This window comes from Carettochelys insculpta, chromosome 11, assembly GCF_033958435.1.
Source record: "Carettochelys insculpta isolate YL-2023 chromosome 11, ASM3395843v1, whole genome shotgun sequence".
Lineage (NCBI taxonomy): Eukaryota > Metazoa > Chordata > Testudines > Carettochelyidae > Carettochelys > Carettochelys insculpta.
The window spans coordinates 47,394,834-47,417,791 of NC_134147.1; the positions used below are offsets into that span (position 1 = coordinate 47,394,834).

Here is a 22,958-nt window from a genome sequence, read left to right on the forward strand (position 1 = left end):
AACAAAGGGGTGATCCGAAAATTCAGATTTATGGCTGATTGGCTATGTGTAACCTCCATGTTAAGACTTGCAGTGGTCAGGGTTAAACGATATATTTGCTGTACTAGTTGCTTGCAGTGGAGTGCATTGAGGAAGAAAGGGTAATCCGCTCTTACTTTCTCTATTTTAATCAGTCTAAATTATCACAGTCTAGCTCTGATTTTACCACAGTACAGACATAATTTCAGGCTGCTATTTTTCAGGTCTGCATTCCAAGCAGATTAATTAGTAGCAAAACAGATCTACTACAGATACTTCCCTCCAAAAGAGGGCTTTTTTGTAAGTCACCTTTCATGACAGGTGGCCCCTAAAAATAGGCTGCAATCCGTGATTGTTACACAATATAATTTCTGTTTCTGGTAAAAAGCTTTAGCCGTGCAGCTCCCATGAACCCCAGTGGGAGCTGCGTCACTAACACAGCATCGAGAGCTGACCCATAAATATCATTCACAGCTGCAAACAAATGAACTTCAATAAGCAGTCTTTCTTGCAAACCGAGGAGCAGCTCTGTCCACTCATGGCAGTGTAGCAAAGAGGAGGGAACAGTAAATAAACAAACAAAAAATGGAAACACCCCCTTGGGTTCTAAACATTCGAGGTCTTACTTGGCTGCATCTACAGGAAAACTTCTTCTCCAGAACTAGTTCACTTATTGTGCTTGGGTTTTTATTGCATTTCAGCAGCAGAAATTGCTCTCCTTATTAGATACTAGAAGGCTTACCTGGCATTGCGTGGGTCCTTCAGGTTCGGCGCTGGGGAGTGTGGTGGATGCAGCAGTCAGTGTTTGAAGGTGCAGGAGGCTCAGAGCAGGGGGCTGTGAGAGGTGCAGAAGTCAGAGCTGGGCGTGAGAAAGGGTTTGTTGGAAGAGGGCTTGGGGCATGTTGGAGGTTAAGGAGTTTAGGGATAATGGCCTGGGGATGTGGGGGACAGGAGTCAGGGTTGGGGGTTGAGGAGCAGCTCTGGGCAGGAGGGTGAGTATGGGCAGCGAGTAATGCAGGGAAGGGGAAGGCAAAACTGCCTACGCTTCAGTGCCACTATGGAGGGCTGTGGCATGATGGCCTGACTCCCTGACCACAGCATGGGCGGGCTGGGGCCTTGGCACAGCATGTCTTGGGGGGCCAGGTTGTTTGAAGGGACATGGTCTCAGGGAAGAAGGGCTGAGACTGGAGGTTCCCTTCCCCAGCTGGGCCTTCACCTGCTGCCCATGAGAGTTGGGGTGCAGGACTCAGGACTGGAGGGTGTGAGGGGATCAGGATTGGGGCTAGGGTTGTGGGATGTTGCTGGAGTCAGTGGGAGCCTCATTGGCCTGCTGGCAGATCCTTAGGGCTGGTCACAGCAATGGCCAGGCAGCAGCACCCTGGCGCTGGGCATGGCAGGGGCTGTGCTGGTTGGGAGCTGAGTGGGAAGCTAACCTCCACCCCCTGCATGCTGGCCCATTGGGATTATGCCTTTCCCATCCCTGTCTCTGGCTCCTTGCCGCCCTTTTGTGGTCATTACGCAGTACAACTGTCCTTGCTAGCAGCCCCCTCCCATTCTGTGTTATAAAAAACAGTCCCATTCCAGGCACATCCCATTGGCCTGGCACAACCATACCTGGACCTTGATTTATGTTATGATGAGAGGAAGCTGCATATCAGATGTGGTGGTTCTAGGTCTGCAAGCCGAGGGGAGCCTGTGGTTTCTACTCACCACTGGGAGGAATGAAAGGTAGAAGTGCCAGTTGTGTGCCACATTCTCCATTTCTCTCTCCCCGAGGTTCTTTCATTGCAGGTTGAGAAGGGCAAATGGGAAGTGAGAAAGCAGGTGTGATGGACAGGTAGGGCTGCAGAATTTGCTTCATCCCCCTGCTTTCCCATCAACCCTGTGGGGCAAAGCAGAGGAATTCAAAAGAGTGTCTTTACTTTTCCACGATCTGGTGCAGGTTACTTGTACACAGCATTCTTAGCCCTCCAGCATGTTCTCAGAAAAGACTTCAGGATTTGGCCTATCATAGTTTCTGTAAGCAGAAGATGCTAACATGCAGCTGCCACTTTGTTTACATGGATATACAGGCTCTGCAACTTATGAATTATGATGTATGAAAATGAAAATCTCCATTGTGAGGTGCTTCTGGCAGCTTATTTCTTTTCACAGGTGTCTTATTACATTTTGACAGGTGTCTGACACAAGATGCTGTCAGTACTGGGATTTAACCTTGGAGTGCCACCTTCAATTTCAGTGCGTACGACTGCTAAACAACGAATCTGATCTGAGGGCTTGGAACCTCGACAGAGTTTTATTTAATTTCATTTTCATAGTAGATGTACGGTGCGGCAGGGCTTTTTTTTTCAAGATGTAGAGAATCTGGAGATAACTTGTTCACAATTGCTGCATTTGTAAGTCAGACTCAGGGAGAAGTGCTTTTCAGAGAAGTCAGCTAAGACAAGCCTGTCATCTGAAAATTAAGTCAACAAAAACCTGAGTTAATTTTGTTTTGCTACCTTCTCACTTAATAGTGTTTTTAATTCATCATAAAATCCAGGCTTCTAAGAATGATAAAGCTGCTAGAGATCATTGTGCAGATACGTGGAAAGCTACCATACAAAGGCTTTGATGGGATTATTGCTTTGCAAGCATGGTCTCCTCAGGCATCTGAGGTGAGCAAACTCATGAATGTTTGGGCCCTGGATTGCAGTGCCTGGTTTCCAGTGTTTGCAATGCAATAGAAGGTATATTTGTCCTCATCCATTTATAACACACACTTTGGGGAAGTTGGTAGTGCTGGTTCTTCCCACCTATAGCTCGAATCATAGGACTGGAAGGGACTTTGAGAGGCTGTCGAGTCCATGCCTCTGCACTCACAGCAGAACTGAGTAGTATCTGGACCATCCCTGACAGGTGTTTGTGTAACCTGCTCTAAAAAAATCTCAAATGATGGAGATTCCACAAACTTCCTAGGCAGTTTAGTCCAGTGCTTAACCACCCTGCATCCAGGAAGATTTCCCAAATGTGCAACATTAGCAACCCTAGCTGCAAGTAAAACCTTTGCTTTTTGTCCTGTCTGTAGAGGTTAACGAGAATAGTTTTTCTCTCTTCTCCCTGTCACTTCCATTTGTGTACTTGAAAGCTGTTGTCATGTCCACATTCAGTCTTCTCTTCTCCAGACTAAACAAAACCATTTTTTTTCAATCTGCCCCCATAGGTCATGTTTTCTAGACGTTTCATGATTTTTCTTGCTCTTCTCTAGACTTTCACTATTGGTCTACATGTTGCCTGAAATGTGATGCCCCGAATTTGACACAGTCCTTCCCAGTGAGGCCTAATCAGTGCAGAGTAGAAGGGAAGAATTATCTCTTGCTGACAATATTGCAGCTAATAAATCCCAGAATGAGGTTTTCTTTTCTTCTTCTTTTTTTTCCTCATCACTGTTAAGTTGTAGAATCATACTGAGCTTTTGGTCCAATCTTACTCCCAGATCTCTTTCTACAGTACACCTTCCTAGGAATTCATTCCCATTTGTATTTGTGCAGCTGATTGTTCCTTCCCATGTGGAGTACCTTGAATTTCTCCCTTTTGAATTCATCCTCAGTGGGAGCTGCAGGGGCGTGGTTACTTCTGGAAATCATACCATGAAGTTCCACCATAAAGAGCAGATACCCTGAAGTTTGAGATGGCAAGACTATCTCTAACAAGTAGCTTGCCCAAATAGTGACACAAATCAGTACATTCTTCCATCTGCTCTCAGCTTTTCTTCCCACATACCACATATCCCTCTGTGTCTAAGAAGCAACATTCTTTCTGAGATGATAGCATCCCCCTCAAATGGGGCATCTGCCAGACCATCAGATCTAGCCCTTCGGAGGTGTGTTGTATTGTGTCAGCTCTAGAGCATCAAAGGTGGTGGTGTTGTTATCCTACAGTAGTTTGTAGATGTTGTAGGAGAGGCTGTCATCTAGGCTTCATTGATCATACTAAGGAGCTTCTTTACTTTCAGTTACTCATGGATGTCAGGAGAAAAAAAGAGCACTTGAGAGATATATGTAGTGGCACTTCAAAAGTGATTACTCTTCCTTCCCATCAATCATGTAAAGAAATTCTCTTAGTGCACTTGATAATGCTATTTTCCTTTGAAGAAAAGAGACAGACTTGATTCCAAGCTAGCCATAGAATTAACTGTCATTAAAATTTTTTGAAATCATTAGAGTATATTTAGTATGCTTGAGATGTAGTTGATTTGAAAAGCAATTTCTTCAGTGTTGCCATGAAAATGGATAACATTTTTTTACTAAACAAATTGCAGATTGACTCCTCAGACTTATTTTTGGAAGCTGATAGATTGTATGTAAATGATTCACAGTTGTCTAGTTGTGTGCTTGGTGAGGGTTAAATTGGTATATAAAAATAATGGAGTTGCAATACATACTAGATAACATATCGTTAGCATACCTTTTTATTCAGTGAAACATTTGCTACAAAATGTGAGCAATCTTTCTTTCCTGCTACAACGATGCCTTTTTGTAGGGCTGAGCCAGGAAATGCAAGTACTCAGATGAAATACAAGATCCACCTTATAGCAGTTGACTGGTAAGATTTTTGGTTTATTTTGAAATGGTAGTATTGTCAGGTGTAATACAGAGTAACATTTGGCCCTTACTAAAGATAAACAATTTTTCATCAGCTTTCTCCAATAAGATACAGCAATATTTGCAAAATGTACGTGCCCTTGAACCTCTTTAATCTGGATGCCTTTCGACCACCACATGGCTAGGATACCATAATGACGATAAAAATAAAATAAGAACAAATGCAGTTGTAACAAAACAAATAGTAACCATACATATCTATACTGTATTGTTCAGCCCAAATTCAACCTCTCAACATGAGAAGTGGCAGAAGACTGCACTTTACAATGAAGGGTTTCCTGCTTAATTAACTACGTATGATAGTAAAAACAAAGTGACGGTTTCAATACACTGTATTAAGGATTTACCTTATGAGGTGCAGCAGACCCAGGGCAGCTGGCTACAATAGTTCAGTGGAGGGCAGACATACTGGGGGAGCTGAGTGAATGGTTTTCTGTTTCCTGAATAAACTACCGTTGGCTGCTGCCACACAAGGCAGGCAGGCACCTGAGGCGAATTAAGTGCTAGCCTAAGGCAGCAGGCTCAACAGGCACCTGCAGCCAATTAAGGCGTGCTGGGCTACTTTAAAAGGTTTCCCCTCAAGTAAGGGGTGGGTGGATGGGTGTGGGAAGGACTGACTGACTGACTGGAGGAGATGCGTTGCTGGAGAGCTGAGGAATGAGAACTTATGCTGAAGAGGGGAAGATTCACTCAGGTACCAGGGAGAAGGTACTGGGGGGCATTTGGGCAAGTGGCCCAGGCAAAAGGCTCCCATTTTGGCGCTAGGGGAAAATCACTGTCAGTTGCTGCTACCTGGGGACCATGGGCTGGAAACCTGGAGTAGTGGGCAGACCTGGGTTTTCCTCCAACCCTCCCCACAGTACAAAGAGTCTGCTCTTGGAGAGAGGGCCCACGATTACAGAGGGGTTACAGCCCAGTCCTTTGACTGTGCCAGTGAAGGGGATGGCTCAGTAAGCTGTGACACTAGCATCTAGAAAAAAGATAAGAGGCAGTGTGGAGGGTCACAGCAAGCCTCTGAGGTGCACAATAATAGCCTAGCAGCTGCAATACCCACAGAGCTTGGCCAGAGCTTTGTACATATGTGCAGTACATGTGGTTTGTACGTGCAAAAGCTTTAGTGATAGACTTTGTTTACCCTTCTATTGTGGGGAACACCCCAGTCCAGAAAATACCATATGTGAGCATAGCCAGTTTCCCAAGCTTGGCAGAGTAAAGAGGTTCAAGTGTATTACAGAAAGAAATCTGAGTTGCTCAGCAGCCTGTGGACGGTTCATTCAGGATACATGTGGCACCAAACGGAAAAGCCTGAGGACTAGCAAATGGCCAAATCAGCAAGCTCAGTGACCAGCAAAACTGAGCAGCGTGTGCACATGATTTGCAAAGGGGTGTATCTGCAGTAGTACTCCCATTGTGAATATCAGCCTTTACTCCCTTCACTGTCCGGTATTTTACAGCCTGTGTCTGATCTGTTGTACAACTCTCCAGAGATACGTGAGGAGGACTCCCAGGGGATTGCAGAGCCCAATAATGAGTTGAGGAATGTCCATTTGATTCCCCCTGAGGCTTGACTTCACCTGACTAAGCAGCAGCATCCCAAGCAGGCAAACAGACCCAGAAGAGAACAGACAAATCAGAAGTCTTCAAATAATCTACCCCACAGGCAAACAACAAGAGTCATTGGTGAGTGAAAAGGAGCAAAGAAAACAAAAAACAAGATTCTCTGAGAAAATTCTGGTGTCCTTGATTCCTCAGTCTCTCCCTGCATCCCTCTCCCCAGCCTCAGGGCCTGAACGCTGCCAGCAGCACACGTTGCAAAGAATATTTGCTGCGCTGCATGGGTCTACAGCTATTAGGGAACATTTTTGCTGCTCTCATTTACCCGAAAAAAACATCAGTGAATCCTGCCGTCTGACAACCATTGGCATATTAGTGTTTATTCTTGCCTCAAGGCATGATGGAGAATACAGCAGACTGCTTTACAGAATGACCAGGCTCTCAAAGTTTTATTAGCTAGCATGGAATTCATAATCTTTCATGGAGATGCATCTGATTTGCATAGGATAGTCATATGCAGAGTAGTGCCACCCATCCGCTCCTTCCTTTGCAAAGTCCCAGGCCTTCAGCTGCTTGCGAGGTAGATATTGGGACACCTATTAGACAATAAGCAAGAAGAAGCAGAGGTTAAACGGTTTGCCCAGTGTCTTAATAAAGAAGTGAAGAGTTGTGAGAAGAATCTGGACTTCCACACTTCTGTTTGAGCCACCAGGTATGAAAGCTTAACAAAGAACTGCAGTGTGTGCAAGAATGTTTTGACCCAGCGTTCTTGACAGCTTTTGATTACAGCACAGTGAGCTGTTGTAACACTAACTCGTCACCCCAGTTGGGCAGACATGTGAGTTTGAGCTCTGCTGAATACTGTGAATTTTCTCAGTGTATCACAATTCTGGCAACACCAGTTCTAAATAACATTTGTGCTGCTCCACTGTGAAACTACCCTGATTGTTCTCACTTCTTCCCCGTAGTGGGCTGGACTGTGGGAGTAGCATGCTGTGCTCTGGAAAAGAGACAAGGGCACAAATGTAAGACAAGGGGATGTTGGCTGGTCATTCCCCCTGTTGAAGTGCAGTCCTGTGTTGCTTTGCCTGATAGTGGGGGAAGTAGGGGGAGCAAGAGAAGAGAGACATTGTCCTGGAACTGAGGGGCAAAGGAACAATAAGATCTGGAGGATTTAGTGAATGCAGAATAAACTGGTGTAAACGACACTTGACTAACACAGTGTTGGATGCCTAAGAAGTACCTAAAACACACAGATTAATGTATTCCAGGAGAAATACTCTTTGGCAACAGAGACTTGTTCTGAGCCTGAGCCGTCTGTTGGCATGCAATAAGGCAAGCCCTATGAGCAGATCATCCTGGGGGCTGTTGAAGTTCTTCATTCTTTACAGCAGTTGAATTTCATTGACTTGACTGAATTATTCCTGATTTGCATTGAGATAGATGAGGTGAGAACTGAGCCCTGTGCAGCCAGAATGCTTTTACCCCAAGATACCACTCGTGAGTGCAATGCATTGTGAGAAGTATGCAAATTGGGTATCCTTTCCTTTCCCCAAATGGGAGTTTGGCACCTCTTTTATTTTGGAGGGACCATGGGGCAGGCATTAACCCCAGCCATAGGCAACAGGTATAAAGTCCAGGGGAGACTAGCCTCCTCAAACAGCCAGCCTGCTGCCTCTGGCCCTGCCCATGCTCACTTCAAGGCCCTGCTCCCATTCACTTCTTCCTCCAAAGCCCCACCCCCCCATCTCCACCTTTTCCCATAGCCACTCAGCCCACATGGGGGTCTACTGGGAAGGGCAGAAGTGCGTGAGCAGTGAGTGGTTAGATGGCTTGTGGGTGGAAGGAAAGAGGTGGGAGAAGGCAAAGAGACACTTCCGTGGACCTGGGTTGTGGGTGAGACAAACAGGAGTCCTGTGTCACCTATGAAGCCTGTTTGTATGCACGTATGTAATACACGGTTCTGCAGGGAGGATCTGTTTGTCCAGAACTATAATGGTAACGGGCACTAATGTCCTTTTAAATGTATAGGAAAATACCCACTTTGGGTGCAGGTCCAATATCTGAGATAACAATCAGTTTCTGAGCTCTTACAGGCTCACAGTCTGGCCAAACCTCACCAGGCTGCCTCGCTCCCACCCCGCCACATCACATCTAGAGTATTAAGTGTCCGAGGCTGTTGAAAGTAAAAGGGAACAGACTTGGCTGGAATGGTGTAGTTTGCATTCACTGTTCTGGGCTTTGAGATCCTTGCACCTTTGAGATGAGCATGAAAATTGCATCTATTTTCTGTGGGTCTCTCTCCATGCCAATGAAAAACTGAATCCACTGCTGACGGTGTGCCCTTCCTGAGAAGAACATGAGAGAGACCTTAAAGAGAGAACTCTTAATCATGGGTGTCTGTATACAAAGTACTGGCTTTATCTCTTCCTTTGATATATTTTTTTTGAAATCACAGAGACGCAAGTCAGATGGGATTGATTGTGTCCAAAATGAGGTTAGTTGCTGCCTGTGTTGATAGATGACTCTTTTTCCTGTAATTCTGTTGCACCGTGCTAATTATTATTGCAGGGTTGATGCAAAATGCCATTTAAATACACAGGAATATCTTTGGTTGGTTGCTTTGTGGTTCCTAGATTACACATTTGGGAATTAACCCAGATTGTATTATCAACATAATATATCATTAAAATAATGGCAGTAAATGATAGTTTACCATGTTCAAAACACACTGAAGTGGAAAAATATAATCAGCACATCCCTCCCGTCACTCTTTATTAGTCAGTGTAACATCATCCCACACTCTAGCCGGGATCCTAAATCGCAGAGTATGTCACAGCAGTCTTACTCTTGTTAGAGGAGAATTATCTGTTTCTCCACGTGGCTTGCGTTCTCCACCCTCAGAATCAGGGGCTGTAATTTCCTACAATTCCTCCATGGCTACAAAATGCTGCGGAATTCAAGGGGAGCCCCAGAAATGAGGCATAATCTGCAGTATTTGGCTTCTTCTTTCCTCCACCTCCCTTTACCTTTCTTTTTGTTCTTGGACTAGGACTTATTTAAAGTAAGCAATAGCAGGGCGCCAAGGTGGGAAAATGGATAGATGTAGAAGAGAGGGGAATAGATATGGGGTGGAGGGAAGTGGCTTGAATGGGCAGAGGTGGGATTAAAAGAGAGCAGGGGAAGGAAGAGAAAGGAAAAGGACAGGATATTATTCACAAGTTTAAGAACCGAAATGAAACCCTTCAGCACGAGGCTGCGCCTGTACTGCCAGCTTTGCACTGTAGTTGAAAAAGCTGCTGTGTGGTGACACCATTTACAGCTGTGAGTCAAAGCCTGCTCCTGCTGAAACTGCCGGCACGTTTGCCGGTGACTTCAGTGGGACCAGGGTTTACCTCCAATTTTTAAAGAAGTTAAAATCCGAGATGCTGCCAGCATGGAACCTGCATTTGTGCCTGAAAATGACATTTCTGCTGTTGCTGCAAGTAACAGCTTGTTAACGGAAACCAAAGACAATCAGCAGAAGAAAGTCTGTTCCTCTCAGTTTGTTTGCTTTGTGCATTTTTGAATCGGTTGAGCAAGGCAGATAAACACGCACTTGATTTTAAGCTTAAAGTGGTGTGCTTGGAGTGGTGTGCATGCTTCAGGGCTAGTAGCCCATTTGGCATGAGCACTTAGCCTATGCTCACAATCTTTCCAATGGGAGAAGAAATTGATGATGGAGTCAGTGGTTTCTTTGCAATCCAGTTTATTGGTAAAGAATGTACAAAGTCCTTTGACTCAAACACCTACATTGCTTACAGTTTGAAGCTGCTGTCCAACCAGTTCTCTGCCCTGTCTCTTGGCTTTCCTGCAGATCCACATTTCCAGGGTTTTTTAGCTGTCTGCTTAGCCTTTTCCCTGCCCATTCTCCACCTGCTTCTGCTCACAGATACACCTATCTGTACCAAAATGGTACACACCCAAACCTCTCTACCCACCTAGCTCAATTTCTGGCTGGCCTTGCTTGCGGCCTGGGTTTTGGAAAGCAGCTCCTGTTGTTCCAACTGTCTTCCTCCTAAAGGAGTTTAGTTGGGTCCTTGTGGTTGTTCTGAATGAAGGACAGCTATCATACCCACCCAGCTTCAATTAACCTCTGGCATAACTGTATCTAGCTGAACCTGGACCTTTGTACATGGTTTCTAGGGTTTCCAAGCATAGTCACTGAAGGGCTTTCTCCCTGATTCAGAAACATGTATTAGCAGGTTGAAGAGTGAAGGAAAGTCTTTGAAAAATAATCAAGGCTTCTACAAAATAAATGAATTCAAGGTTTATTACTTAAAAGGAGTTCTCTCACGCTGTTTTTATTAGTCAAAATAAACAAATTGCATGAAAGTGTCCTGCGAAAAGCAACTGGAGTTGACTACTGCATATAGCAGGGTCAGCAACCTTTCCCAGATGGAGTGATAAAATTTGACCTTTTGACCTCTAAGTACAGTCCTAGTGCCATTGACACATTTCAAAATCACTGATAGTCCTACTTACAACAGCTTCATTAGTAAGCAAATTCAGAATTAGAGCTTTGCCATTTAGGTGGTGGTTGGTAGCATTAGCATGTCTTTTTTATTAATCCACAGGCAGCGTGGCGGTGAGCAAGCTCCCAGCTGCATGGGGGAGACGGGGCAGGACGGAGCTCCCACCTCGTGTGCTGATTAAAACTGGCTCACGTGCCACTCCTGGCACCCATGCTGGGGGTTGCTGACCACCGGTGTATATCCATGAGAGGTGTGCCACTGCCTCCTAAACAAAGATTGCACACTTCAAGGTCCTATCATTTCAAACATCTCCACACAGCTGTGTTCTCTTTTCGGACGTATGTGGACAGGGGGCTTCGCAGTTACTGATTCAGCCAAAATGTCAGGCAAACCCCTCCTGAGCCCCAGTTCCAGTCTCGATGTCTGTGAATGAGTCCATAGGAGGAACTAATCCCAGGAGATTCTTCCCCTTGTCTCTAGAAGTGACTGATCTTATTGCAAGACACCTCCAGCTACCTTTTGTATCTTTGGATTTTCGTGGTGGTACAGGAGGACCTATAGAAGATGCATGAAAACTGGCTGGTCCTGGTATGCTATATAAAATATGGAAGTGGTATGCTGGGCCTAACCTTGTTCCCCAGCAAGAGATATCAGGTCTTTCCTTTGCCTATGTACAGAACCTTCAAATACCCACTGGACAGGGTGACCCTTTTCCCACTGTTCTATCTTTCACGGAGTGACTGGCCTACTTCCTTCAATCTGAACATTTGTAGTTTAGTTGATGCTATTTTTGTGGCTTGATAGACCAGTGAGGATAAAAGTACCTGGCATAAATTAATAAGTATTTATATTCAAATCCATGCAACCACCTAGGTTAAAGGTAAAATTAGTTACTCCTAACAAGGTGCTCTGAACCTTTTAGCAATGAATTGAATCTGTATGACCTCATTTTTCATGTACAATAACAGATGAGAAGAGAGACCAAATGTGTTACTCATATCTCTTCCCATACTTTGATCACATCGACGGCATCTTTTTATTTTCTCTTTCACATGACAGAAAACTAATTGGAAAAATAATTATGTTGCTGTTGGAAATTGGCATGGCTGTTGTGCTGTCCAGGAGCACAGTGATCACTGTATGATCTTATTGCCTGATATCTCTGTTTTTTGTGGGTCACTTTTTTTAAATCGTTGAAGATGTCAGCAAACATCCTGGTTAAAGGTTTTTTAAACTATTTAGAAGTTATTTAATTTGTGGTTTTAATTATAGAATTAGGTTTCAGAATATTTAAATATTTATGGTGTGTTTCAATTGTTTTTCAAAAGGTAACTTGAAAGTTAAGTCAGTGCTGTTGAAAATGAAAGAGAGAGAGCATGCTAACCTAAGCAGAGGAGAGTGCTGCTAATGAAAACTGTTCAGCAAAATCACCTGCTTTTTTGAGCAATCATTATATTGCACAGTGATTTGAACATGGCTATAGCTGTGAAAATGTTCCTAGTTAGTTGGTGTGGTAAATGATATGAAAAATGGCAATTCTGATGACACATTGTGATGCCCATCTATACAGCTGGAGTTTGGTTGGTTTGATTGTGTGTACAGACTGTGACATGAAAATTTCTGCCTGAATGGACTGTGGACCCATCCAATAAATGATATATTTGCAGAGACTTTTAGGATAGCAGCCTTTACCACCTGTTCAGCTTGCATCCAGAGATGTATGTAACTTAACCATTTTAACATTTTTTCTCTCGCCCTATTCTTTCTTTCTTTATTCATAAACCTTTAGATTTTAGATTCTAAAGGATTGGCACAGCATGCTGTTTGGGGTAAGACATAAAGTATGTATTGACCTGGGAGTGTGGCTGGACCCTTTGGGGGCTGGGAAGACCTCTATGGATTTGGAGAGATTGGTTTTCATAACCTCTCATCTGAGCAAGGAGGGTACTGCTGTGGGGCACCAGGGAAGCTAGAGAGCCTGTGTGATTTCCTTGTGTGACTTCTGGCTGGTAAGAGAGTCAACAGAGGTATTTTGGGACCAGTTTGGTGCCTTATGAGGAGGAACTCCAGTCTGGGCTGTAAGTGGCCTGGTTTCAAGCAATTTTCCCAGGTTTGATTCTCTTGGCAGTGCCCAAGAGTTTGAGACATATCATTTTTTTTTTTAAAAATACCCATGGGTTAGCAATTGTTGTAGTGGGAATGGTACCAGGATTTTAAAAAGACAAAGTGAGACAGGTAATAACATTGATTGGCTCAACATATGTTGGGGAAAGACAAATTGTCAAACTTACGCAGAGCTTATCTTCAGGTCTGTGAAATGTTCTTAGAGTGTCACTGCTAAATATAAGTTGGGATAGATTTTTTTGAATAAATACTTAATGCATAGTGTGATGTGAAGACGAGATCTGTAGAGCTTGAAAGCTTGTTCCGTTTTCCAGGTTGGTCCAATAAAATATATTACTTCTCCCTCCTTATGTAGGTATGTATTACAAGAGACCATTCATGATGCAATGGTTAGTCAACACATATGCAGTCATAGGATGAGAATAGAGTTAAGATTTCCTGCTGCTCTGTATTACTTTAGATGAAAGTCATACGTCTGCCATGACTGTTAAAGAATTATTGCACTGCAAATGTCTGTTAGCAATGGGTCTCCTGGTCTGGCTCAAATGATACCCTTCTTGAATCTTTATCCAACATTGGAATGACACCTTTTCCTCATTTTTTTCAGCCAGATGAGACTACTGAAGATGTCAGCTTTACAGGCATGAAGTAAAAATTGGGGGGAACCACTGATCTAGGAAGCGTGTGATGGAGTTGCAGTTTGAATCTCCCCTTTCTCTATCTAGAAGACCATATTTATTCCATGGTTGCTCTGCTGACTTTTCTACAGCTGTCTTTCTCCAGTTGGTCAGTATTATCTTATTCAGTGATGTTTGTGGCTAGTCACTTGCTCCCATTCAGACTCAACTAACAGCTCTGGGTCTAAACACCACACCCAAACATTGGCATTTAAACAAACCAGGGGATACAAACTACCATTTGGAAACAAACAGGTCTCTTCCTAGTGTCTTGGGGAGCATCTGGGTGTGTGGTACAGTGTGTTTAGTATTTTTGTGACAAGTCCAGAAAAGCAAAGTCTGATAGTTTCCACTGGTGCTAATTTTTCACACGGCTCTAAAAGGGAAGAGATGGTGGCTGCTTTCCTTTTAGAAAACATTGTGAAAAGGCATTCATAATGTTTGAGGAACATGGAATTGATATTAATGTGACTGTGCTGGGTTGTTACTGTGAAATGTTGTAATACGAAAGGAAGTTACAGCTCTAATTCAACAGAAAATAGATAAGATATAATTATACTGCAGCTTAAGAAATAGTCAAGGACAATACTTCCAAACATAAACTGGCTTTGCAGATGTTGCAAATGGGAATTTCAATGCATGAATCTTCCCTGTGAGACAGACACTGGTCTGGTTTGAAATGCAGTACACCCTTTCTTCAGGTCTAAGGCACACTTGTTTAATAAGATGTGATTCAATTGCTTGCAGTGAAATTGAGAGCTAGAATGCAGTACTCCTGAGTTAGGAATTGCCTTTCCAGCAGGGTGAAGAACAATGCAATGCTTTTAGGGGGAACTTTGACAGACATCCGCCCTTCATCATGAGCAGCCTGTGCTGTGGCTCCTCTGGTCTTTCCTGATGAGGAAGGTACATGAAGCTCCATTAGAAGGCCTGCCAGTGCCATAACTCAGAGGGAGATGTACTCTTGGGTATTTCCACCTGGGCTAAGGTCACAGCTTCCCCAGCTCACTCTGCTGACCCCTGGAGAGAGGAACCTCAGCTAGGAATCCAGAAGAACCAGTTTACATGATGTATTTAGTTAAATACAAACAAAAGGTTGAAGTTTTTGTTGGGCTAGCTCCTTTGCTGCTATGAATTGGCACAGTTCTCCTGGCTTTAGTGGAACTCCTTTGGCTGAGACTAGCTGGGGATCCTGCTGATGTCCCCCAGAGAAAACTGACATGGGCAATAGCATCTTCGCCATCGTCCCACGCACAAACACAGATCGCCACCAGCTGTAGTTCATTAGCTCTTTTTGTTAACTGGCTTCATCTTCAGTCACTGAGAAGTCACTGTGGTACCTGATAGACTAACAGATATTTTGGAGCATAAGCTTTTGTGGGCAAAGACCCGATTCGTCAGATGCATCTGATGAAGTGGGTCTTTGCCCACGAAAGCTTATGCTCCAAAATATGTTAGTCTATAAGGTGCCACAGGACTTCTTATTGTTTTTGTAGATACAGACTAACACGGCTACCTCTCATACTTGAGAAGTCACTGCAGCTCCTGTGGGTCAGCAGTTCCTTCCCTTGGAGTATAGACTGCAGGAATCAGCACCTGGAGCAGAGCGAGGCTCCAGATAACCCAGAGAGTGCATCAAGCTTGTAGTAGGTCACCTTGTTGGCTGGAAGAGTCTGCAGACTAGCTGTTGAGTCCACCTTCAGCAGTTCAGTGGCAGCTCTAAGCATTTGCCTACCACTGTGATAGTTCCCACACCTGCTTGTTCCTAGCCATGTTTCCACCTAGTTCTAGTCCTTCTCCTGCCTCGTCCCCAGCCTTGGCTCAGCCTTGCCTCATTCCAATATCCTAGTTCTGGGCCTCAGGTCAGACTTGTGATTTCAGTTCTGACTGTAAGTTCTGGCACCTTGCCTGTGAACTTGAGCTCCAGTCACCAGCTACCGTCTCCTGCACTGACCATGAAGCCTGAGTCATGTGCAAACCACCAGATCACATGACACGGGACTGCACTCATCTATTTCCCACGTAAACATCATCTGAAGGTAGCACAGGAAGTAATGGTTGTTTGAAGCAAGATTGAAATCAGCAGTGCAGCGGCATATAGAGCAAGTTGAAAGGCTGCATTGTGTACTTTTAAAAATGCATGGGAGACATTACCGTTTAGAGAGGAAGGAAATGACAGACCAGAGCAAAGCAACTGTGGCACATTAGTCATAGTTACATTCCTTCATTACTGCTTCAAATTGAAAAATGCCAGCCATTGCACAGCTCACTGAAGTCAGTTCAAATATAACTGCACACATTCAAAGGTCAGAAAAAGGAAAATTGTAGGCCATGGTGTTTTATTGCTTCCACATAATGATTTATTTTTCCTTTGTTTTGTTTCCAGAGTTGCAAAGATGGAAGGATGGTGTTTTCAAATAAAATTGGAGAAATCAAATTTGCTTAGAATGCCCCAGCTTTTTTTATTTGAGTGGTGTGCTTGTTGAGGGGGCTGTATTTAGAGGAACCCATGAGGGATTGTGCCTCACAAGGTGCATTTCATAAGTGTTAGAGACTGATTTCTGGATCTAAGTTAAGGAATTCAACAGGACAGTGGGAGGATCTGCTTTTTTGAATGCAATGAAATTGATTTGCCAGGTTTTTTTTTAATTAACGCTAAACCTCTTTCATTCTGTGATTCCTGCACAGTGAATTGTTGTTATTTTGCACATTTCCCAATTCCTTCCTTTCCCACAATAATTGTTAAAAACCATCACCTGCAAATTCTTCAGGAGGTGTTCTTTCTGACACTCTTTCCTGGTGTCTGATTTTACTAGGTGGCTGTCAACATTTCACATTAGCTATAATCTTTACAGCAGTGCTAAGACTATTTCTTGGTAATGCAGGAGCCACCTTTGCTCATTTAAGTATTGTATGCTCAGTTTTTAATACAGGTTCTTGCATGTCTAAAATGCGCTTGCTTGTTCGAACCTGGCAGTTAACGTATGTCTAATTTTTGCTTGCAAATACAGTTTGTGTGCACTGCTGTGTATTTAAGCATGTGAAGTATTTCATATTCAAAAATGGAAATGCACACAATTTCTCCTGCATTCCGGGCTGAGGAAATAATAATTATATTTAGGAAAATGAAAACTCTTTGGGATTTAGGTTCTTAAGTCATGTAGGTGTTTTGGAACATTTTACCCATGACACTGTAGGACCTAGGAGTTACTGAAGACAACCATCTGAACATGCGCTCCCAGTATTATCATAAAAACCAAGGGCTGGAAGAAACCTCAGGAAGTCATCGTGTTAAGTCCCCTGCCCAAAGAAGGGTCAAGCCCAACTAAATCACCCCAGCCAGGACTTTGTCAAGTCGGGACTTCAAAACCTCTAGGGACGGAGATTCCACCACCTCTCTAGGCAACACATCCCAGTGCTTCACCACCCTCCTGGTGAAGTAGTTTTTCCTAATTTCCAACCTACACCTCCCTCACTGTAACTTCAGACCATTTCCCCTTGTTCTGCCATTAATCACTACTGGAAACAGCTTCTCTCCATCCTCTTTAGAGCCCCCCTTCTGGAAGTTGAAGGCTGCTATCAAACTGCCTCTCGGTCTTCTCTTCTGCAAACTAAATAAGCCCAAATCCCTCAACCTGTCCTCATATCTCATGTGCTCCAGACCCCTAATCATTTTTGTTGCCCTCTGCTGGACCCTCTGCAATGCGTCCACAGACCTTGGGGAATACTAAGTGAGAGTGGGGAAGTTATGTCACTACGGCAGTGCAGAGGTTGTTCGGAGCCAGCAGCTGAACTCTGAATCTTGTCACCTGCCACCACTACAGAAAATTGCCCTTGAGGGAAGGGAGGCCTTGGGTGTGGGAAACAGGGCAATGAAGAGCAAAACCACATTATGCTCATGTGCAGCAGCAGCCTGGCTTCTGCCTGACAGAGCTGGGCCTGGCTCTCAGGAAAGTGTGCTGCAGTCTGGGCTGTGGGCTTGGCACAGCCCTCTACCATGGCGGAGAGGCTGCAAGGCCAGACCTGAGTGGTGCTGTTCCTCACAGCACACCACCACTTGGTTTGGGGGAACTTTTAAACAGCAGGCCCAGGAGATACTGCCCCTTTTGTCCTCGGCCCAACCACAGGGCGGTTTGGGTTTCTTTATCTTTGTGTACATCGGGGACATACCACAAAGCTATGGCAGTTTTACTCCAGCTGAAGATCTGGCCTATGTTTTCATTGTTCCAGCCAAGTCAGGGAGACTTTTCAGTTCCTTAGAGTAGATGGTTTCCAGCAGTTACATTGTGGTAATAGGGAGATTCCAAGCATGCAAGTATAATGTATACCTTTACATCAGTCTCACAGGGCTCCTAGAAAGCCCTACTTGTTCCCTCCCTAACAATGATTAGTGACATCAGTAGCCTAACTCGACTGTGAATCTTTTGCTTAGTACAGTCCCAATTTGTGAAAGTTCTTAGGCTGTGCTTCACTTAAGGCACAGACTTGGCTCCTGCCTCCTGTGTGTGTAATGTACCCACACACACACTCTTTGACTTGAACCTAACAGATCTCATTGCACAAAAGGGATCATGGAACAGACCTGTTTTTTTGTTGTGTGAGATTTAGCTAATAATAAATTCATTGCTTGGTGCAAGGAAACTTTGCTGTTTTCTACATGTACACATTTTAATATTTAACATGTTATAGTGCCAAATACGAGAGGAAAAATATTCTAGTGTGACTGAATCACCTAACAATTGCTGGGTTTTTTTCATGTAGCCCCCAATAGACACTCCTAAAAAGGAGATGGAAATTCACAAATAGAATATAGTCTTTATTTGCATTTTTAAAAAGCAAAACAAAACATGCTTAAAATCTGCTCTGGAAGTAATAACACTATAATGAAGGTTTGCATAGACTTTCCCTGACCAATTTATGTTTCTTAAATATATTTCTTTGTACCAGTGAAGTGCTGGATACATTGGGTGAGCAGGGTACTTTTAATCTGCCCCCCAAAAGGGTAGATAGCACCAGAGTCCAGAGAAGATCAACAAGAGGGAGAGAGAAATGAGGATTCAGTGGCAGAAATATGCATTTTGATTAGCTGAGCTGCATTTCACAGAAGCTGGTGAATTCTGTAACTGCCAAGATCGAGTAATTTGAAAACCATTGTGCTAGATAACATTCATGCCTCATGTCTCACATTTAACAGTGAGTGTTAATCAGTACACAACCAGTGTGATTCTTTTTTTAAGTTCATAAAAATGAGTGAGACTTGTGTGAGGCATATTAAAAAGACAGTGGTTCAGTCAATCAATAATGTAGGATTTAGTGATCCTTAGTTAATCCCCCGGTATTGATTCTGTGATCTACATTCATTCTAAGTTGATTTTTCTGAGGTTATGCGGGAGTGCAGTTCTTTGAAGGGGTCTCTCTCTCTTTGTTATATTAATAACGTTTGCAGTTAAGATACATCAAGTGAATGAAAGAGTATGGTGGCACTTTCCTGTTATGGCTGAGGGCTTTTTTAAAAAAATCATAATAGCGTATTTACTTCTGAATGCTCTGTTCTTCTACTGAGTCCAGTGAGATATAGATGTTCCCAGGGTTTTGTCACTGTTTCTTATTGCCAGGTTGTCTGTCAACCATAAGCAACTGAGTGTCCTGATCTTTCTTTCCACATCTAGATGGGTTGCCCACTGGAGCAGAGATGACCAATTTAACACTGGGTAGGGACACTATTGTGAAGAACATCTTTGGCTATGAACTATAATTTACTGGACACCAATGAAAAGCAAAGTTTAAAAAGTCTCATCTAAGGATGTCTATTTCTTAAAATCCAATTTCTGCTGGGCATGGGGAGGTGGATAGGTTTTTTTTTTTCCTTTCCAGTGTAGAAAATAGAGATTTTTTTTTCCAAAAAAGAAAAGAAAGATGATTGATCAGGTTTAAAACCCATTTTGTGCCCACAATTGAGACCACACTTTTGAAAGTGTCCAGCACTCAACAGCACCTCACAAAGAACAATGGCAAATGTTGGGTGCTGAATGGAGTCTTTTGTAATCTAGGCTGGAAGATATCACATTATTTTCATATAAGTGTAAGACCACAAGGTTTGGGGAAATTAGAAAGTTCTACAGTATGGAAAAATCTTGGCCAAGATTTTAAAAAATGACTAGTGATTGGACAGCATGACCTTTTGTACCCAAATTGAGATGTTTTGAAGGGGACTGGCGGTTTTAAACACTTGAGTTTACGAAAACATGGGCAAGTTAGGCACCCAAAATCTCTAGGGCTTTTTAGAACATGTTGGCCGTCATAATCTTGTGTTTCACTATTGCAGAAGAGTGAGACCTCTGAAATGTAACTTCCATCCTGAAAAAAGAACTAGTGTACTCTGACAAACTGAATACAGGGAAAGGAATTACCCAGACTTCGTAAGCCCTTAGGAAAGCCAATCAAAGCTGAATGCGTGGTTTTCACTTTACATGTGTTTAAGTTTTAATGTAATTAGAGTTCATTATTTTTATAGTGCCTGGTAGCATACCAGGTGCCTCATGAAGCAGAAATAGTTTTAGGTTCCCAGTGAGGTTTGATTCTAATTTCAGGCAATAGTGGAATAAAAGTGGTAAGAAAAATAAGTTGTGGATGAGATGGGAAGGATGTGGTTCACAGTTACAGCAATAAAATTTAAACAGGTAGGTCCTGATCCAATACTGATTTCTGCAGGGGCACATTGTATGCCACAACTGAGAATTTTTTATTTATTAACAAAGCCCACTGAGTTTGGTCAACAATATATATATGAAAGAATCCAACCTTTCACGTTGGACTGCATCTCTTATATCTATCCTGGGCAGTAGGACAAGGCCAGCATGCCTTCAGGCACTCACTTTTTGGGCATGTTCATTGAATAGGTTAAAGAACATCAGATACACATTCAAGTTGTCAGGGCTTGATGAAGTTTATCCTGGGTTACTTAAGGAAGTAGCTAAAGCAATTGAACAGCCATTAGCAATTATCTGAGGACAGATGAGGTCAAAGAGGCCTGGAGAAGGGCAAACATAGTACCTACCTTTAAAAGGGGGAACAAAGAAGAATTATAGATCTAACAGCCCCTAACTTTGATGCCTGCAAACCTGGCACAAATTATTAAGCAATCAGTTTGTAAGAATGTAAAGTATAATGGGATTATCAGGAATAGCCAACATGAGTTTGTCAAGAACAAATCATGTCAAACCTACCTAATTTCCTTCTTTGACCAGTCCACTGTCCTAGAGGATAGAATAAAGTTGTTGCCACATCTTGATTGTAGTTAGGCTTCCCACACATTGAAATGCTTTGCTGTCAGATAGGAAGGGCATATCTATTGATATTCCTGAAGGGGTCAATCTTGGGGATCATATTCTTCAATTTTTCATTAGTGGCTTTGATGCTGTAGTTAGGAGCATGCTTATCAAATTTGAGGATGACACTGAGCTGGGAGGGGTTGCAAAGATTTTGGAGGACAGGATTGGAATACAAAACCACCATGACATATTGTAGAATTGGTCTGAAATCAAAAAGATGAAAATCAGTAAAGACAAGGGCAGAGTTCTTCACCTTGGAAGGAGACAGTCAAATGCAGAACTACAAAAATGAGGAATAACTGGCTCCTGGTACTACTGCTGAACAGGATGTGGGGGATTTTAGTTGATCACAAATTGAATATGAGCCAACAATGTGATGCAGTTAAAGGAAAAAAGGCCTATATAATTCTGGAGTATATTAACAGGAGAGTTGTATGTAAAATACTACTCAGCCCTGGTAATGGCTCACCTGGGGTGCTGTCTTCAGTACTTTAATAAGAATGTGGACAAGTTGGAGAGAGGCCAGAGAAGATCCTCAAAAGTGGTCAGATATTTAGAAAACCTGACCCATAAGGAAAGATTGAACAAACAAAAGCCAGAAATTGATTAGTCTTGGGGAAAGAAGAGTGAGGGAGGCCCTGATAAATCTTAAATGCCTTAAGAACTGCTATAAGGGGACAGTGGTCGAAGGTTCTTCCTGTCCATTAAAGGTAGGGCAAGAAATAAGAGGCATAATCCATAACAAGGGATAATAAGTGAGATATTAGGAAAACTTCCTCTTTATGAGGTTGTTTAACACTGGAATAGACTTTCAAAGAAGTTGTAGACTCCCAAGCATTGGAAAATTTTAAGATCATGTTAGAGAAACTCCTTTTGGGTTGATCTAGGTATGTTTGGTCCTGACTCATCAAAACCTTTCAAGATCCCTTCCAAACCCAGGTTTCTGGGATTTACAAGTTGATTTGAAGTCATAATATGTTTGGCCCTACCTAACATTTAATTTACTTAATTTATTTCCTTGATGGAGATGGTCAACAACTCTCTCACAAAACATTTGAAATTTTGTTATCTGAAACTAAAACATTCATGACTGATGTACCAGGAGCCAGTTATTCCTCATTTCTGTAGTTCTGCATTATGTTGCTGTTGACAATAGCATGTGAGGAAAGGGGCCAACATATGTTTTTAATTAGTCTGCCGAGGAAATATTTTGCCTTAGTTGTATTTTTACCAGTTACCCAAGAATAATTCAGAACAAACTATTGCTGCGGGTACAGATAGTTACTTCTGTTCAAGCCTATTTTACACCATGTTATACACACTCATCCTGTACAGTAACAATGTGAACAATATAAGATGTTGTTCTGTGTCTAGGAGCCACGAGATACAACAAATAGTTTATTATAATAAGCGTGTCACTGTCTGTTGCTGATCTGCTGCTTGGAGCCTCAATTTTCAATGTACTACAGCTTTCTTCAGTTGAAAAGCATTAGGCCTGATGCAGAGGCCGTGGGAATCAGTGAGAGTCTTTTTTCTGACTTCGGTGGACTTTGAATCCAGCTCTTAGGAAGGTGACTAGCTTCTTATAGATTTTTTTTTTATTAATAAAACAAACAAGCTGCATTGCAATAGTCCATAAACCAGGACACTAAAATAAAGACAGAATCTCAGGATAACTACTACTACTTGTACTCCACATGGAGCATAGGTCCTCTGCAAGTCTCCTTCACTTCACTCTGTCTTGAGACGAACCTTCTAGCTGGCTCCAGGTGTGCCCCAGTTGTTGTCCTTCAATCTCAGTTACCTTCTCCACATTGTTAATGGTTTTCCTCTTTTGTATTTTCCTTGTGGGTTCCATGTGAGAGCCTATGGACTATTCTGGATGATGGTTTTTTGAGAGTGTAGCCTAGCCATCCCCACTTTCTTCTCTTGATTTCAATGTCAGTTGGTTCTTGTTCTCCTTTGTTCCAAAGCTCCCCATTTGTGATGAAGTCTTGCTATTTGATGTGAAGGATGTACCTCAGGCATCTGTCTGTAGCTTGTGATCTGAAGACTTTTTATTACACCAGGTCTTGCATCCATACAAGAGCACACTCT

At 42.9% G+C, this 22,958-nt stretch overlaps 1 protein-coding gene across 12 annotated transcripts in view; it reads left to right on the forward strand.

Annotated features, from left to right (window-relative positions):
• Window positions 1–22,958, forward strand: part of FHIT (fragile histidine triad diadenosine triphosphatase) — a 1,117,930-nt gene that overhangs the window by 810,910 nt on the left and 284,062 nt on the right. Inside the window, exon 1 of one of the 12 annotated variants that reach the window (XM_075005829.1) lies at window positions 13,489–13,639. The exons of the other annotated variants lie outside the window; for them this stretch is intronic. The gene's annotated coding sequence lies outside the window, so the exon portion shown is untranslated. Of the gene's footprint in view, window positions 1–13,488; window positions 13,640–22,958 lie in introns of those variants that run through there. 12 annotated transcript variants of the gene reach the window in all.